The following is a 6,396-nucleotide window of genomic DNA, read 5'->3' as shown; positions in this document are numbered from 1 at the left end:
TGGATGGGTGGGTGGGGGTTGGGTGGGTGGGTGGATGGATGGATGGATGGATGGGTGGATGGGTGGGTGGGTGGATGGCTGGGTGGGCAGGGGTTGGGTGGGTGGATGGATGGGTGGGTGGATGGATGCATAGGGGTTGGGGTGGGTGGATGGGTGGGTGGGGGTTCGGTGGGTGGATGGGTTGATGGATGGATGCATAGGGGTTGGCTGTGTGGATGATGGGGGTTGGCTGGGTGGATGGGTGGGTTGATGGGTGGGTGGTGGATGAGTGGATGTGTTTGGAATGTGTTCAGAACAGAGGACTGCAGGAAGGAGTCGGAGAACGTTACCTGGACAGCCTCAGCATACAAATTCTGTGACATAAAACGTTAGAATCATCATTGGTTAGTTTTTCTGGCATAGGGACTATGTCTTGGTGGAAAAGCTGCTGTTGCCTAGCAGTGTAGACACCAGCAGCTAATTAATTACATCAGTTACCAGTGTTTTTTTTTTAAACATGTCCTGACTCCCTCAATAGAGAGGCAGTAAATAATTAAAACCGTCGCTCCTGGACTGTCCTAAATACTCCTTTGGAGCTGCTGTGAGAATCAAGCATCCTGAGAGATACTGAAGGGCAGAAAGGAAGGAAAAGGAAGGCAGCCCTGGCACCTTCTCTCACACGCACCAAGCAGCAACGACCACCGGGGGGGAGGGTTGGGGGTGCCGAGAGGGGCAGGGGTCTGCTGGCCGGGGCGGCGGGCTCCCGGGGGGCAGGCCAGTACCAGGGCCGGCGCCAGGCCTGCCTGTGTGGGGCTGGACACAGGTGTCCTGCTCCTTGGGGAACAAGGCCGACCCGGTGCCACCGCCCTGCGGGGGGCCCCCGACTGCCTTCCTTAACCTCCCTGAGCCTTAACTCCCTGCTTTGGGATTAGGAGCAAGGCCGTCCGGGTGGGTGAGGTGGCCCTGGGCTCACGGGGTGAGGCCGGGCTCCCCACGCGCCCCACTGAGTCCAGGCCCCCGGGGGCCACCTCAGGAACCAGGGTCCCCCCCACCCCCCAGGCTGGCCCGCTCCGTCCAGCACACAGCACACCTGAGGGCGCGGCGCGGGTGTCCGTGACTGCAGCGCGAGGAGGGCAACTGTGGCCACGCAGTGAGACTCGCTGCGTGGGGAGCTGGTCGGTTGTTGGGTGCAGCCGCCAGCCCCCAGACGCTGGGCGCCTACCTGATCACCTTTGTGAAGATCCCAGCTCCACACGAAGTCACTTTCTGAAGCACAAGGGGTCAAAACTTCAACAAATGAATTTTGGGGGCACTCGATTCAGTCCTAATGGTATTTAAGCCAAACCTCTTGATTCTGACCTTGGTACTTGCCTGTATAGCCGGGTGTACATGGGTGTACCTAGAGAATTTTTCAGTTATTGACGCCTGGGTTCTATCCCCACAGATGATGATTTACTTGACAGTGTATGTCTGGACATTGGGATTTAGAAAATCTCCTCAGGTGGTTCCAGGAGCAGCCAAGGTCAGAACCACTGGCTTGCAGCATCTTTCCATCACCATCATCCTGGGCTCTCTCTCAGGAAGGCAGCGCTCTCTCCTTGCCGTGCTATTAGGGAAAGAAGGTCAGGTTTGTCTTTAATGTCCCAAACTTGGCCACATTTCTGTTTCCCCTTTTTAATTATTTAAGAACATGTGACTCTCACACCTGTCACAATCGGAACCTAGCACAGTGGCTGACGCACAGTACATCTTAATACATGTCTGAAGAAGTACTGGAAGGGAAAAATCATAAGGGAAGTAATGCAAAGAGATGGGATATAGAACTGGGAAATTCTTGAAAAAGAATTATTTCTGGACAAAGGAGATTTCCTGGTACCCACTGAAGGAGAATGTTCGTACAAATAGTGACCGGTGGTGGATGATCTGCCAAGGACTTGCCTCCCAGGGATATCAGACAAGGGCTACAGGTCAGACTCACAACTTTAGATTCAATAATTGTGCTTGAAATGAGGACTAACTAACCTTGAGTCGTCACTTTTCCTTCCTCTCCATACCCCCGGGCTGGCAAATTAGCCTCCAAGAGAGTCTTCTCCTAATGTTGAATATCTCTGGAAGACAAAGAGTGAAATCCTGACTTCCTTGTCCTGTGAGGTGGAGAGCGAGTGACCTGGTTTTCTTGTGCCCTGGCTACCTTCCCCACCGAATCCATCCCCACCCTCTGGGCTAATTGGGGCTGAGTGGGAGTGAGCTAATTAGGACAGGTGTTCCTTATATGCATTACCAGACAGAGCACATACCTCCAGGGGAACATGAAGTCACACGTCAAAGTAATGAGAGATATTTGAGAAGCACAACTACTTGAGATGAAAAATAACCTATTAGATTACAGAACCAAGTATATACGCAAAAACAGATGGATCAATAGTTGACCTAATAGCCAGTATTGGCCTAATAAACACACAAAAGAGATTTAAAAGCATATGGCTACTAAAAGAAGGAATAAGAAAAGACACCAAAAAGAAATCTTAGGTATGAAAAATATAAAAGCTGAAATGAACACATCGGGTGGATAAAGAACAGAATGGATAGAGATGCACAACAAGTCAGCAACTTGGGAGACCAGGTGGAGGAAACCTCTCAGAAGAAAGAAGGAAAGGACAAAAGAGTATAAAATATAAAGAAAAAGCAAGGTTATTTGGAAGATAGAAGTACTATCACGGGGGTAATAAGAGGCCTAGAAAGAGGCAAAATAAAAATGAAGAGAAAGAAATGTTTGAAGGAAAACTGAGATACTTTTCTGTAATTATAAAAATATAATATTGACAAATTGAACTTAAAAAAACACGAAGAAAAATATAAAAGATTGAAAGGGTTATGGAGGAGAGATAAGGAAAAAAATTCCACATCAGGACACTTTACATTAAAGAGTTTCAGAGAAGCAGAGGAAATCTTAAAAGACTGCAAAGAGAGAGAAGATCATGAAAAGAACACAGAAGTCAGACTGACATCAGATTTTTCAAAAAGACCAATTGATTCAAGAATATAGTAGAGTGCTGGGGCACCTGGGTGGCTCACTCAGTTGAGCATCTGCCTTCTGCTCAAATCGTAATCCCGGGGTCCTGGGATCAAGCCCTGCATAAAACTCTGCATTGGGCTCCCTGCTCCATGGGGAGCCTGCTTCTCCCTCTCCCTCTGCCTGCCGCTCCCCCTGTGTGTGCTTTCTCTCTCTCTCCGTCAAATAAATAAAATATTAAAATAAAAAAAATGTAGCAGAGTGGTATTTTCAAAATATTGCAGGAAAAGAAATTAGAATCATCCTCCATCCTTATGTCCAATCTGCCATTGAAAAGCAAGGGCATGATAAAAAATTTTCTCAGGCATAGAAGTCTTCAGAAAACTTATCACACAAAGACTATGTTGGAAACTATTTTAGACAAAGGGCTTCAAAAGGGGAGAGAAAAATCTAGTAGTAGATATTGCAAGAAATATGTGAAGTAAAGATGATCAAGAGCTTGGTAGAATTTGTTTGACTTAGAAGAATAACTATGACTAGAGAAAAATTATTATCCACAATAAACTGGCATTAAAATATAGGTAATAATGTAATATTAAGGTAATATGGGTTTGAGGAGTAGAGATGAAGAGATATGAGTATATAATAAAGTTTTGTTCTTATTCGGGAAATGATATAGCTATTAATTTAAAAAAATGGGTGAAGAATAAATATAAAAATAAAAGCCAAATAAAAAATAGGTGAAATAAAAAATTCAGATGGCAGAAACAATCCAAACATAAAAATAATTACAATAAATGTTCATGAGCTAAATTCATCACATACAAAGATTCATAAATTGGACTTTTAAAAACTTTTTTTAAAAGATTTGTTTATATGAGAGAGAGAGTGCACATGAACGGGGGGAGGGACAGAAGGAGAGGGAGAGAGAATCTCACACAGATTCCCTGAGGAGCATGGATCCTGACACGGGGCTCCACTCCATGATCCTGAGGTCATGACCTGAACCAAAACCAAGAGTTGGATGCTTAACTGACTGAGCCACTCGGGTGCCTCAACAAATTGGATTCATTTGTTTTTGTTTTTCTTTTAAACTGTGCTACTGGGATCCCTGGGTGGCGCAGCGGTTTGGCGCCTGCCTTTGGCTCAGGGCGCGATCCTGGAGACCTGGGATCGAGTCCCATATCGGGCTCCCGGTGCATGGAGCCTGCTTCTCCCTCTGCCTGTGTCTCTGCCTCTCTCTCTCTCTGTGACTATCATAAATAAATAAATTTAAAAAAATAAATAAACTGTGCTACTAATAAGAAATAAACATAAGGCATAAGGAAATAAAATGGTTGTAAGTCAATGTATGAAAAATGACATATCAGTAAAATACTAATTGAAATAGAGCTGGTTTACTACAGTAACATTAGATAAAATGGACTTAATAACAAAAAAGCAAGAGGATACACAGCATGTACACTCCTCCTAAAACAAAAGGATGCAATATGAAGCAAAATGATGGAACAATAGGCAGAAATGGTAAATCCACTATCCTACTGGGAGATTTCAACATTTCTCTTTTGATTATTAACAGGTTGAACAGACAACCAGGCACCCTCTCTCCTCCAAGGTTTATTAAAAATTCACTGTAGAAAACAGAAGTAGACAGAATTTAGACATCGCAGTAGAGAAAGATTATAAAGAAGACACAAAAATGTGGACTATAAAAGGTTGATAAACATTACTATAAAAAATTAAGAACTTTCGTTCATCAAAAGTACCTTAGAGAGGGCAGCCTGGGTGGCTCAGTGGTTTAGCGCCGGCTTCAGCCCAGGGCGTGATCCTGGGGTCCTGGGATCGAGTCCCACATGGGGCTCCCTGCATGGAGCCTGCTTCTCCCTCTGCCTCTCTCTCTCTCTCCATAATAAATAAATAAAATCTTAAAAAAAAAGTACCTTAGAGAAGGTGAAAAGTTATATCTAGTAGATATTCAAAGTACATAAAACTGGCCAGGAATAATTATCAATATACATATCAGTGGGGAAAAAAAAAAAAGCATAAGCAGCCAAGTAGAAAAATAAGAGGAAAAAAAAAGAAAAAAAAAGTGTTTTCATAGAGGAGGTAACACATAACCTATAAACATATATGGAGATGTTTGTTTGTTTATTTAATATAAATTCAATTTGCCAACATAGAGCACATCATTAGTTTCAGATGTAGTTTTCAGTAACTCATCAGTTGTGTGTAACACCCAGTGCTCATCCCATCACGTGTCCCCCTCAGTGCCCATCACCCAGTTAGTTACCCCCACCCACCTCGCCTCCAGAGACCCTCCATGTGTTTCCCAGAGTCAAGAGTCTCTCATGGTTTGTCTTCCTCTCTGAAGCTCACCTGGCTTATTCTATGCTCATTTAGATTTCCACAAGGGCCTCTTTGACTAGCATTGTGTTTTTATCACTCCAGGTCAAACACACAGGTCTGGCTTGTTCACGATTTAGTTTAATGTGAGAAAGCTTAAATGACTAAAATAAAGGAATCTAGAGACTGAAGTGTCATCGAGTTAAGTGGAATCAGCTTGGCGGGTGGGAAAAGGAAAAGAGCAAACAATCAGTGCCTGTAAAACAGAAGAATGTAAGTGGCTGGGACCTTCTCAGAGGTGGAGAGATAGGAAGTGGTACCAAAGCTATGAAACCACACCCCGAGAAAATGAGTATTGATCAGGGATTACAGCGGGGATTAAAAAAACAAAGACAAAAACAAAAAAACAACACAGATGGAAGACAACAAGCCAATCTAATGAAGATTAGATGGATCAGAATTCAACATTTTGGTTTTGTTCTTCTGTTTCTGAAATGCTGGAGCTGCTTTTGCATTTTGAAAGCAATATATTTTAAGCACCTCAAATATCCCAAATTCTGTGGGCAAAAGTGAAGACAGAGTTAACAGAGCACAAATCTGTTTCATTTGGCTGCATGAGGGAGGCTCCAGTTCTCCTTTAAAGGCCTGGCTCGTGCCTTGTTCAGGAGCCCTGGTAACGCAGGGGTCTGGGGGGCCTTGGGGGTACCCGCGCCCAGACAGCGGGTTCCCAAACAAGGAGCGCTGCATTGCCATGGGACGGATTTGCAAAACTTGATCGCTTTAGTGATACGGCATTGGCCTTGAATTTAGCCCACGGTGCATTTTCTCTTCAGTGTAAGGAAAAGGATACGAGCAAAGATAAGGCAATAGAAGTATGTTTTTCATATTTCTTCCCTCTTCTGCTCTGTAAATAAAAGGGCCCAGATATTACCGAGAAAACGTTCTTCAGAAAAATTTGATTTATTTTCGTGCTTGGAAATTTTGCTATTGGGATAGTCCCTGCTACTGTTTACATGAGACATTCCTACCAGGAAAACTAAACTCTGAAGTATTTACGATGC

This window comes from Nyctereutes procyonoides, unplaced genomic scaffold, assembly GCF_905146905.1.
Source record: "Nyctereutes procyonoides isolate TBG_1078 unplaced genomic scaffold, NYPRO_anot_genome, whole genome shotgun sequence".
NCBI lineage: Eukaryota > Metazoa > Chordata > Mammalia > Carnivora > Canidae > Nyctereutes > Nyctereutes procyonoides.
The sequence above is the reverse complement of the archived record's forward strand: the minus strand, read 5'-3'. Positions refer to the sequence as shown.